We start from the raw sequence: 13,108 nt of genomic DNA on the forward strand, positions 1-13,108 counted from the left end.
TGTAAGTGCTGGTTCTTACTGCTTATTTGCTAGGATACATTAGTGAATAATTTCAGGCTCCAAACCAGACTCTTTCCCACCCCTAGTTCAGGAAAAAATTAAATCCAGTAGTGCTGAATTTCTGGGAAGGTTTGAGTGCAGGTGGTTGGTTGCATTCCCCAGCCATGAAAAGACGCCACCCTGCTCACGGTTGTGATCTTGAATTAGATGGTTCTGAATCCCCTGATAGTATTGTTGGAACTCCTGACTCTTTGGCAGACAGCTGCAGCTTGGTGAAAGATCTTGTCAGACATCTGAGATCCCTCTGCCTGGGGCTGGATTCCAGTCCCCACGCATCACTTTCTACAGGGGACTTACAGCCAGGTGTTCACTTTCCTGAACTTGTTTTTATTGATTCTGCAAAATTCAGCTGACATAATTGCTGTGAAATGATTTTTAAATTGGGAAATATTAGAAAGATATTTTATAATAAGTTGATATAAATGTTTATAGAAATAAAAACTCAGGCTTGCCTAGAACTTGTTTTTGTTCCCTTTGGAATGATGTAGGCGATCTTAGGCACTTCATTTTCTCCTTTTACAGTGTTATGACACTTGGGCAAGGTCCTAGATACAAGAAAGGCTGTAAAATGCTTATTAGTCAAATTTGGCTAATTTTTGGTTAGCCACAGTCAATGATCTGAAGGAGAAAGACAGAAATTTTGAGGGGATTATGATGTGAAGTTAAACTATCCATGTGTTTTAATTTGGATGACTTTGGAGAGTGTTGAAAGGGCTGCATAGGGATCCCTGGGTGGCACAGCGGTTTGGCGCCTGCCTTTGGCCCAGGGCACGATCCTGGAGACCCGGGATCGAGTCCCACATCGGGTTCCCGGTGCATGGAGCCTGCTTCTCCCTCTGCCTGTGTCTCTGCCTCTCTCTCTCTCTCTGTGACTATCATAAATAAATAAAAATTAAAAAAAGGGCTGCATATAAGGCAACATATTATAGATCCTTGATTTCAAGCTCAGAAATGAATGAAAATACACTTTTCTTTATTTCCAAATGTCTGTTTTTTCCCTGAATTCCCAGTCCACTTTCTCTTTTGTATCTTAGTAAATACAGCTAATAATTAGTTGAGGTTGAGGGAGAAAGTACATGCTGTTTGCCTTAGTCTAACTATACTCTTTTCCTGGCATGTTCATAAGTTTGAGCATAACTACTTGCTGGGAAACCTTCCAAATTCTTCTGACCTTGGGGGTCATCAGGGCCCAGAGTCACTCGTCGTTATGGGGACCAGCCCTAGGACTCCAGTCCACTCCCAGACAGGCCCCTGCTCTGCCGGTATGGTGTTTGACAGTAATATATTGCCATCCCTTTCTTCTTCCAGTCTTTTTCTTCCCTCCCTCCCTTCCCTTTCTACCTTCTTTTCTTCTTCTTCTTCTCCTTCTTCTTCTTCTTCTTCTTCTTCTTCTTCTTCTTCTTCTTCTTCTTCTTCTTCTTCTTTTCTTTCTTTCTTCTTTCTTTCTTTCTTTCTTTCTTTCTTTCTTTCTTTCTTTCTTTCTTTCCTTTTTTTCTCTTTTTTCCTTTATTAAACGTTACCATATAATTGCAGGCTCCTTTGTTCCAAACCCACTCCTCCCCAATCCTTTCTCTCACTTCCAGAAGTAATGCCAATCCTGAACTCTAGGGCTATCTTTATAGCCCAGCTTTTGTACTTTGCTTTATTCCTCATCCATAACAATGTAGTATTGTTTTGTGTTCAACTATATATCAGTGTCATCATCCCATACATATATTTCTGTAACTTTCTGCCTTTTCTCAGCATTATGTTTTTGAGATTTACCCATGTTTTTGCATGTAGAGGTAGTGAATTAGTTTTAACTGCTGTATAGGATTCCATTGTGTGATTATACTACTATCCTATCCTGTACTAGCACTATACTCTAGCACTATATAGTGTGCTATGTTACTGTATTACTTCTTTAACTTTCTTTCTTTTAAAGTTCAAGAGTTTTAATATTTTACATGTAGGTCATTAATCCGTATGGAAGTTACTTTTCTATGTGCTATGAGGCAGAAATTTTATTTTCTTCCATATGAGTTGTCCTCATATTTTTTCAACTCTTTTACGTTATGTATGACAAATCTGAGGTCTATAGAAGTGGAATGGCTTGCCCAAGATCACACAATGACCTTGTGGCAGGACTGTGTCAGAGAATACATTTTCTTTTTTCTCTTTGTTGACCTGACAATGCAGTTATTTTTATATTACATGATTCTTTATGAATTAGTAAAATTAACAAAGCTTACATTCAAATAACTGAATTTTTAAAATTGGGGTATAATTGACATATAATGTTATATTAGTTTCAGGTGTATGACATGATTCAGTATTTGTGTATACTGCAAAATGATCATCACAATAAGTCTAGTTAAGATCTGTCACCCTATGTTATTACAAAAATTTTTTTCTTATGATAAAGACATTAAAGATCTACTAACTTAGCAACATTTAAATATACAACGCAGTATTATAAACTATAGTCATCATGTTGTACATTACATCCCCACAGCTTAGTTATTTTACAACTGGAAGTTTGTATCTTAATTATTTATAACTGGAAGTTTGTACCTTTATCTCTTTCTTATATAAACTTATACAAACCTCTGGCAAGTGTACCAGAATCTCTGCTAAACTCTTGAGAATGTCCTCACTTGCTAAGAAAAGCCCGATTCAGGACTTAAAAACCATGACGATAATATGAAAGCGCTTTTCTTCTGTTTAAGACCCATGAGTTCAAGAACTATTTAATATTTCTTCTTGCTTTCCTCCACAACACTTTCTTTGTGCCATCATTATAGAATTTATTTTATGATGTCCAGGGCATTCCAGTGGGTTGATTTTGTTTATATAGATTGCAAATAGCTTGAGGGCAGGAGCCTCGTTATGCTCATCTTATTCTGGAGATTTATGTATGTACTAAAGTGTTTTTGACTTGAAAAAAGTGTGTGAGTGGGGAAGCTAGATCGAGAAATATAGGGAAAAGTATTAAACAAATTTCATTTTCTGAACATAAATAATTTTATGTTAATTGAATTGTTAGAGCTTGCTGTCCAAAAAAGTGACTATAAAGTGTACTATTATTGCTTTTAAAAGCACTTACATAATTTATTTAATTTTTAAAAATCAATAAATTCATTAATATTTAGGCAAGTTCTTTCCATTGGTTTTCCATTGGTTTGCCTTTTTGGGAGCAAATATTTTGTTTAGAGTTTATTTTAATTGAAATATATATATAAATCTTGATTAGCACACAGATTTTTGGATTTCATCAAACACACATCTTTCCTTGGATTTACTGGGAAAACCTGCTGGCTGCCGACCTAAGATTTTCTTCTAATTCTTGTGTTATTTAGATTTGAGACTTGTAGAAACATTTAGTTTGCTTATTTGCTTTCTTTCTGATACTTTCTCTTAAAACAAGAGGGCATTATTTGAGACAGGAGATGTGTATATAAAGAAATTATATTTCAGATAAGTGAATTAGATTAGGGGTCACTAACATAATCAGGAAGACTTGCAGCTATAATTCTTCATTCATCTGTGAATTTATAAAGAAACTGGTTGAAGGTCATTTAAGGATACATCACTTTTCTGGGTATTCAGGGTCTGCCCTCTATTGGTGAGATGTGCTGGAAAAAATGCCTTTATCCCTCAGAATTCTGCACTAGGTTGAAATAAATTTTACTAAGTAAGCATAGTGTTGATGGGAAGTCAGGTATGAATGAGATAGAAAACTTTAAAAACTCAAATTTGGATTTCATTTTTTCTTAGTCTGGGACTTGTTAAACAGAAGGAAAGATTGCGGGAATGCTAAAGAAAAATAGATAAATTATGGGAAAATTTCAGTTTCACATTTAGAAGAATATCTACTTAGAAATCTTGAATCAAATGAAGGTTTGGACACCTTTACTGAGGAAGGAGTAAAGTCTACTCCTTTTGCCTCCACATACCCAATACACCATTACACTTCACATAAATATGTCTTGATCTTTTGTGCATACTGGTTATTCCCTAATAATAACCCCAGTACTCTTGTTATTAATGAGACTTTAAGTATTTTGAGATGCAAAATTATTTAATTCTTGGCAGGATATCCCCAATTTAAGGGTTTCTAATTTACATTGAAGTTATAACTTCATGGAACAAAATTATAACTTCATTTAAAAAAACCTGATGTTTAGTGGGCTCATTAAACAAAAATAACAGTGCAAAAATATTTAGGTCATATACTATTTTTGCTATTTTGCCTTCTTTTTGCCTCTTATGTGATTTTTTTTTTTTGCATTCAAATGTAATATATATGAGAAGTCTTGGAGGAGGAAAACACATTTTTATGTATTACTCTTTTGGAGTAAATGCTACCTGAGTGGGCTCAGAAACCAAACTGGGTTTTTACACATAGACTTTTTCATAGTCTAAAAACTGCCTTTCCTGATTATTATGCAAAGTTGAGAGTTATTTATCTCTTTGTCCCAGTTGTTGGCTTGTAGAATTCAGTGAAGTCTGAAGAAGTAAATTCCTCTGTCACCTACATAAGAATCTTTTCTTCTTCTTCTTCTTCTTCTTCTTCTTCTTCTTCTTCTTCTTCTTCTTCTTCTTCTTCTTCTTCTTCTTCTTCTTCTTCTTCTTCTTCTTCTTCTTCTTCTTCTTCTTCTTCTTCTTCTTCTTCTTTCTTCTTCTTCTTCTTCTTCTTTCTTTCTTCTTTTCTTCTTTTTCTTCTTTTCAGTAAGCTCTACAACCAGTGTTGAGCCCAACATAGGGCCTGAACCCACAACCCCAAGATCAAGTCATGAGCCAAGATCAAGAGTCAGACGCTTAGCCTACTGAGCCACCCAGGCATCCTAAGAATCTGTTCTTAATAACCTCATAGAATTCCAGTAGATGTTGCAGTCCTAATTCTCTGTACCTGTGAATGTGTTCTTATTTGGAAATAGTCTTTGAAGATGATTAAGTTAAGATGAGGACATTAGGGTGGGCCCTAATCTAATATGAGTGAGTCCTTATGAAAAGGGGAAATGTGATCCCAGAGACAGACACATAGAGAAGGGAGACCATGTGAAGACACAAGAGGAATGGCATCCTGCCACTGCCACAGAACACCTGAAGATACTAGAAGCTGGGAATTCTTTGAAACTGTCAAGAGGCCAGTTTTCTTTCTGTATATATGTACATATGTATGTGAAATCTCAGGATCCTGGGTGGATTTGTAACCTCCTTCCATGAAATGAACTGCATCTGTTTTTAAGCATTCTTGAGTTGTAGGGTGAGAAATGGAGGTGGTTTGGCCAAATATTCCTCCCTTGTGCTACATTGTATCCTGAGCATACCTCTGACTTTGCATTGATGGCAAGACCATTAGTTTTTACATCATGAAAGAGAGTGTAGAATCAGAGTGCTTCATTTCCAATTCTGGCTCTGCTACTTTCTAGCTGTGTGAACTTGGGGAAGTTACTCAACCCCTCCAAGCGTCAGTTTTCTAACATGTAAAATGAGAACAATAAAGTGTCTAATATACAGGGTGGTTGTTAGTATTAAACAAGATGATATGTATGATGAGTTAACATAAAAGGGTATGTAAGCACTCATTAAACAGCATCTATTACTATTAGCTCTTTACATGCATAGATCATGAATTCTTTTAGGTCTTACTGTCAGAGCTTGGCAGCAGCCCTCTGGAACTATTTGTTGAGCTGAACTAATCGATTAGAGTTTGATCACACAGTGCCCATGTTGTTTAAAGGCAAGGAACTAGTTAGGTTTGGACATGTTGGTGGATTGCTTAAACTCATGCCACTGGCCTCCAAAGGCCTTGAATAAGAGCATTTTCTTGGATCATTGCAAACCTGTTGCTGGTATTAGAAAGCAGCTCAAGTGCACATGAGGAAGGGTCATCACCTCTGTAAAGCAAGCATCACCAGTGTTACCTACTGACTTCTTGCTGTAATTCAGGGCTAACTGGATTTTAGTCAAGTATCTCTAAGAGAACACAACCATACGTGGAATTGCTAAGAAGTTATACGACAGAAGAAAGAATGCTGCAGTTATCTGTGATGATATTTTTCTGAGTTTACTTTTACTGAGTGTCAATAAAGTTCTATGCTATTGAACTTAAACAGGAAGAGACTGGTCATGAAAAGCCCATTATCCTAAGCTAGGTGTTAATAATCTCTTTGTCTTTGCTAATATTATAATACACTGCATTGTGCCAGGCTTGGAGCACAAAGTATCAGGGTTATATAAGTGTTCTGGCATGTGGGACTGCCTGAGAAGGACACTTGGAGTTCTAGCTAGTTGAACTGAACTGCGGGAACAACATGGGTGAAAATGTCTCAAAATGCCTCTTTTTTTTTTTTTTTTTAAAGATTTCATTTATTTATTCAAAGGAGACATGTAGAGAGAGGCAGAGACACAGGCAGAGGGAGAAGCAGGCTCCCTGCGGGGACCCCGATGCAGGACTCCATCCCAGGGCCCCAGGATCATGCCCTGAGCCGAAGGCAGATGCTCAACCACTGAGCCACCCAGGTGCCCTGAAATGCCTTTATTTTAATGACTCTTAATACAGCTGTGTTTTGATGCCCTTCCCACCAATTGTTCCTTCTGGAAAGTTACATATCTTTCTCCTGTGAATAGCTTACAATCTTTACCCAAGGAAACTTGTCAAGTGTTTTGAGAGATAGTGACTCACTATTTTTGAACTCAGGGTATTGGAAGAAAACTACTGTAGTATTATTCACATTAGCCAAGATATGGAAACAACCTAAGTGTTGTTAGTGGAAACAACCTAAGTGTTGTTAGTGAATGAATGGATGAAGGAAGATGATGTATCATGAAATATTATTCAGCCTTAAAAAGGAAAGAAACCCTGCCATTGGACAACATGGAAGAACCTGGAAGATGTCATGCTAAGTGAAAGAAGCCAGCTACAGAAAGGCAAATACTACACGATTCCACTAGATGTGGAATCTAAAACAGGTAAACTCCTGAAAGCAGAGAGTAGAACAGTGGGTTTCCAGGAGCTGGGGTTTGGGGGAAATGGGGAGATATTGGTCAAGGGGCACAAAGTTTCAGTTACACAGAATAGATAAGTTCTGGAGCTTTAATGTACAACTTGGTGACTATAGTTGACTATAGTTGACTATAGGTGACTACATCGTATACTTGAAAATTTTGTTTGATGGAACAAAATTTACTAAGATATATTTTATTTCAATGATACTGGTGCAGTTAGGCCCAGAAAGGCCATCAGGTTGTAAAGTTGAAATTTACTGAGAGTAGATCTTAAGTATTTTCACCACATTCACACACAAGAAATGGCAACTATATGAGGTGATGGATATGTTAATTAGCTTGATGGTGGTGATCATTTCACAATCTACATGTATACCAACATATCACATTGTGCACTTAAAATGTATACACTTTTTATTTGTCAATTATACCTCAGTAGAGCTGGAGACACAAGAAGAAAATGACCTAGGTGCCACATTAGCTTTCCTTTTATGACTGGTATTTAAGCCTGTGTACATGGGCTTATATAGAAGCTTTGGGGATGGTAAAATAGTGACCAAAATACAAGAAAAAGCATTTAGTTTTTAAGAACAAACGGTACATGTTCTTAGTATAGAATGAAACCTGCTTATCACAGATATGCCGAGCTTTTGTTCTGAAAAGAAGAAAAGAGTAGCTAGTGGTGTAGAGCCCTTATCAGTGGAATTAATTTATCATTATTAATTAACTTAGTATAGTTACAATTACGTATTAATGTAATGATTATTGTTATTCATCACATAAGAGGTCTTGTAATCTCAGAGTTGGAGGAAGTGGTAGAGGCACCATGTCCCTCCCAGAGAGCAGAGTGGTGAAGCTGTAAGGTTGTAGAGCTTTCCAGAGTGGTAACATTTGTCCTGCATTGAAATCCTTGCTCAGTCATTTATCTACTGGATAACCAGTGATCCAACTTCTCTAAGTCTCAGCCTTTTTTTACTTGTAGAAGAAGGAGAATAATAGTTATTATTCAGTGTTATGAGGAGTCAATGTGACAGTATGTAATAGTAGTATCCTGTCACACGCTCTCTCAGGAAATCCTCAAATAGCTTAAAACAAAACAAAACAATTGAAGACAGCTTTCCAGTCTAAATCAATAAAAACAACAAAACCCACACACCATAATATTTTGAAGATAAATAGAAGTCAATACATATTTAAGTATTAGCATAACGAGAAGAATTTCTAGTACTCTCAGTAGCATAGCAAGTGAAACATGGGATATGAGTAGCATTTTTGCTTTATCGAAAACTATCAAGGCTATGTTAACTACTTAAATTTTTAGAAGATTTCAATACTACAAAACTGATCATTTGTAGTTTCTTTAGGTTTAGCTATATATACAATCAAATAACCTGTGAATAATGGCAGTGCAGTAGGTGGAATAATGAGGCCTCAGACATGTCCATGTCCTCCTAATTCTTGGAACTATGAATATGATATGCTATATGCTGAAAGAGAATAAAAGTGGCAGAAAAATTACATTTGCTAATCAGCTGACCTCAAACCAGGGAGACTACCCTAGATTATCCATGTGAGGTGAATGTAATCACAAGCATCCTCAAAAGAAGGAGAGGGAGGCAGAAGCAGGAGAACCAGAAAGGTGGTAACATCAGAACCTGGTTTGATGCTCCTGGTTTTGAAGACTGAAGGAGCCAAGGAAAGCAGGCAGCCATGAGAAGCTGGAAAAGGCAAGGATATATATTCTTCCCTAGAGCCTTCAGAGAGGAATGCTGCCTTGCCAGCAACTTGATTTTAGCCCAGTGAAATCCATTTTGGATTTCTGAAATATGGAACTGTAAGATAATATATTTGTGTTGTGGTTTCAAACCACTAAATTTTGGTGATTTGTTATAGCAGTCATAGAAAATGAATACAAGCAGCTTTGTTTCTTTCTTTTCAACCCTTTTACCTTATTTTTTCTTTTCTAATTGCATTGGCTGATACTTTCAATACAATATTTAATAAAAGCAGCAATACTATTATTTTTTTTAATATAAGGATCTTAGTAATAATGTTTGTTATGACCAAGGCTTATAGTTGTTGGGAACTGACCTTAGCCAGCAGAAACTCTGAGTTTGACAATATGGTCTACTGAAGTGTTTATATGCTTTCAGACTCCTAAAAAACCACAGTCTTGAGGAGAACATAAATATGGTAGTACAGTTATAATTTCTTATCTGATAGTGAACATGTCAGAAGCAGGTGGAAATTTAGAGGATTGGGGTCAGGTGTGCTGTGGGGGTTTCGGCATTTTTTTTTTTTTTTTTTGCTCCAGAAAGAGAACTTCAAGGTGGAGGGAAGTTTTGGTTGAAATGCATTTTTTTTGGCCAAGAGACTCCCACAAAGATTTTCTGATTTTATTTACACGACAAGCCACTGGTTCTCTTACGCAAAGTAACTGCATTGGATATACCATTTAAGATGTTGCTCTAAGACATTGTTTCCATCAATTAGTAAATAACTTTCAATCAATAATCCTTATTTAATGGAGGCTTCTACTGGACACAAGATGACAAGATGAATAGAAGGTCCTGACCTGGAGGGGCTCACAGTTAAGGGAAGTAGTCTTTGCTGTTTTCTGTTATTAAATTAATATTATTTCTGCAGAAACTTGAAAATAGGGATCATGAAATCTGCTGGTGGTGTTTTGTTGCAGACTGGAGTTGCTGAGTTTGCAGAGATCTGGCCACAGGAAAATCAGTAATATCCATTTCTTATCTTGATTTTAAAGGGAATGTTTCTAACTTTTGGATATTAAGAAAGACGTTTGTAGATTGTGGTAATGGCTTCATGAGTGTATATGTATCTTCAAACCCATCAAGTTGTATACATTAAATACATGTGGCTTTTTGTATATCAATCGTACCTTTTTTTTTTTTTAAATAAAGATGTTTGCTGTTTCAAGTTAAGGAAACTCCATTCCATTTCAATTTTTATTGGGAGTACCAATTGAATTTCATCAAGTCCTATATCTTAATATCCCCTTTTTAAAGATTTTATTTATTCATTAGAGACATACAGAGAGAGGCAGAGACACAGGCAGACCTCCCTGCGGGGAGCCTGATGCAGGACTTGATCCCGGAACCCCGGGATCACCCCCTGATCCAAAGGCAGACACTCAACCACTGAGCCACCCAGTAGTCCCTAATTTCCCCATTTTTAATGTTTTATATTTCTCTTCTTTTCTACCAAGAGCATAATATAATTAGACTTTCTTCTCTTATATTTTTGGGAAAGTTGAGGAGCTAGGGAGGAAAAATCTTTCAAAATTAATAGATCCCTTAACTCTGAAAGTAGAAAAGATGCCTTTATTGTTGTGGCATTCGCAGAGCACCACCAAAATTGTTAGATGAATTCAAGAAGAGAAGTGAGAGCTAAAATGGCTGTAAGTTATGCACAGTAAATTATGGGTGATAAGTTTAACACAGCAAATAGTGCAAAATATGTGGCTAAAATTTACCCAAGGATAAATTCTCTTGTCTAACATCTTTATCCATTTTTCCCATTATCACTTGTTTTTGTGTGTGTTTGTTTTTATTTTCTGAATGGAAACAATAGTTCCCGAAAGTCTATGGTTATTGAACCCCAACATGCCTAAGATATTTGATACTTTGTCCATCTACCAACATTTCAGCCACAAGTGGAATCAACAATGATTTCTTCCACAATCTGACCATTTCAGTATTCCTACTTTCTTAGTGACTTTATATATTGGCTCAATATAAATATGGCTCACCTTTTTTCCCTGTTCTCATATTCCAATCTCCCCTTTAATTTGCAAGCACAAACTCATAATTTAGTAAGAAAAGTTGGTTTCTGATCGACTGCCTATTATGTACTCTGCTGAAACACATTTCTCAAATGGAACTTTATTACTCTTGGATCTTGTCATTGCCTTGAATGATGGATTTTGGGTCAACACTGAAATCAGGTTCCAACCCAAGCTAAGAAATGAATCCTAGTACATTTTTAGGGTGGAGATATGAAAGGGGATTGAGGATAGCAATGCGGAGTGGAAATGAGTGCCAAATAATAAGATGTTACTAGTAAAGACAGCTTTGCACAGAGTCACTCTTTGGGAGAACTCCGGTGACAGGGGCATAGCCTGCAAACCCAAGCTGTGGCAGGTTTTGAGTGCATCAGATTAAATAATGCTGTAGAGCAGCAGTGTCCAAACTGTGTTCTACGGAAACTGTATCTTTTATCCCTTTCCCAGATATTCCAGTTCATATTCTTACACTTAATGACCTTAGTTGTGGAATACCCACTACTATTTCATAGCGCATCTGTTTTCTGGAGGATATAATTTGGACCAAAAAGAGTGAGAAATAGTTCCTCTAAGTCTTTTTCGCTGTCACTATTAGTGTTGATACTATAAATTGTAAGAGGATAGAAAGGAAAATGCCTATGGAATCCTGTCCCTTGTAAAAAGGGATTCCTTGTTATCATATTTGAAACAATAGAATAGTCACGCCAATTTTAACATGAATTATATGCTTACTGTTGTATTGCATATTCTCACACTTAGTTGTTTATATTATCCTTGGATAGCTTGTTCTGCATTCTTTTGAGTAATTGCTTTCATTCATTTATTTATTCAGCAATTATTTATTTAGTGCCAACTTTATGCCAAGCATCATGCTGGAATGAAGGACATAAGAACAAACAACAGAGACATACCTCATACCTCTCTCTCTTTATAAAGCAAAACCATATAAAAAGTGCCATGATAAATGATACAAGATGTAAAGGGAACATAGAGTAGAGGTGCCTAATCAAGATTTGAGGATCTAGAGACGTTTCCCCAGAGCTAGCAATGTCTAAATTGACACTTGAAGAGTTAGGAGTTAGGGAAATAAAGTGGATTTTTAGTTTAAAAAAATGGATGAAGAAGTGGCAGAGATAAGACCTGGAAGTGATAGAGAAGAGTCTGGTTGAAGAGCTGAAAAATAAGTACAGGTTATCTAGATAGAGTGCAAGGGAGGAATGATGAGAGATAAGCCTAGAGAAGTAGATATGGGCTGACTACAGGGGACATTGTAAATCAAAACAGGAAGTTTGAAATTTATTCAGAGAGAAGTGACGAGCTTCAATTTAAAGAATTTTAAGCAGGGAAAGATCATTCTGGCTATTTTGTAAGGTAGGACCAACTACAAGTGATCCTTGAACAATATTGATTTGAACTGTATGAGTCCACTTACGTATGGAATTTTTAAAATATAAATACAGTACTGTAAATGTATTTTCTCTTTGTTAAGATATTCTTAATAACATTTCCTTTTCTCTAGCTTACTTTATTGTAAGAACACAGTATATAATATATATGACATGCAAAACATGTGTTAAGTGTATATGTTATTGGTAAGACTTCTGATCCACAGTAGGCTATTAGTAGTCAAGTTTTGGGGGAGTCAAAAGTAATACACAGATTTTCCACTATGGGGAGGTTCGCACCTCTAACTCATACATTGTTCAAGGATCAGCTGTAAGATTTGCTACTATAGTAATCCAGATAAGAGATACAAGTTACTTGGTTCTCATCATGGAAAAACTAGGAAGATGATAGGTCTGGCATATATTGAGCCAGGAGAATCCATTGGTCATGGAGAGTAACTGGGAATGGTGAGAAAAAGGGTTAGGTCACACATCACAGGTAAGTTTTGGTGCTGCCAGCGATGTGAGTGGTGATCCCATTTCCTGAGATATGTAGCACAGGAGGGAGAACACGATCTGGAGGCAGAGGGCCAGCTCAGTTCTGCACATACTGAGCTTGAGATGCACATCTGGAAGTATGCAGCTGCAATCAAAACTGAAGTTTGGAGGGAAATTGGGGCATATTGACGGTAACTTAATTCATGATAGACGGGGAGAGAGGGAGAGAGAGAGAGAGAGAGAGAGAGACAGGCAGAGGGAGAAGCAGGCTCCATGCTGGGAGCCCGATGCAGGGTTCGATCCGGGGACTCCAGGATCACTCCCTGGGCCAAAGGCAGGCGCTAAACCGCTGAGCCACCCAGGG

This window comes from Canis lupus, chromosome 33, assembly GCF_048164855.1.
Source record: "Canis lupus baileyi chromosome 33, mCanLup2.hap1, whole genome shotgun sequence".
Classification (NCBI taxonomy): domain Eukaryota; kingdom Metazoa; phylum Chordata; class Mammalia; order Carnivora; family Canidae; genus Canis; species Canis lupus.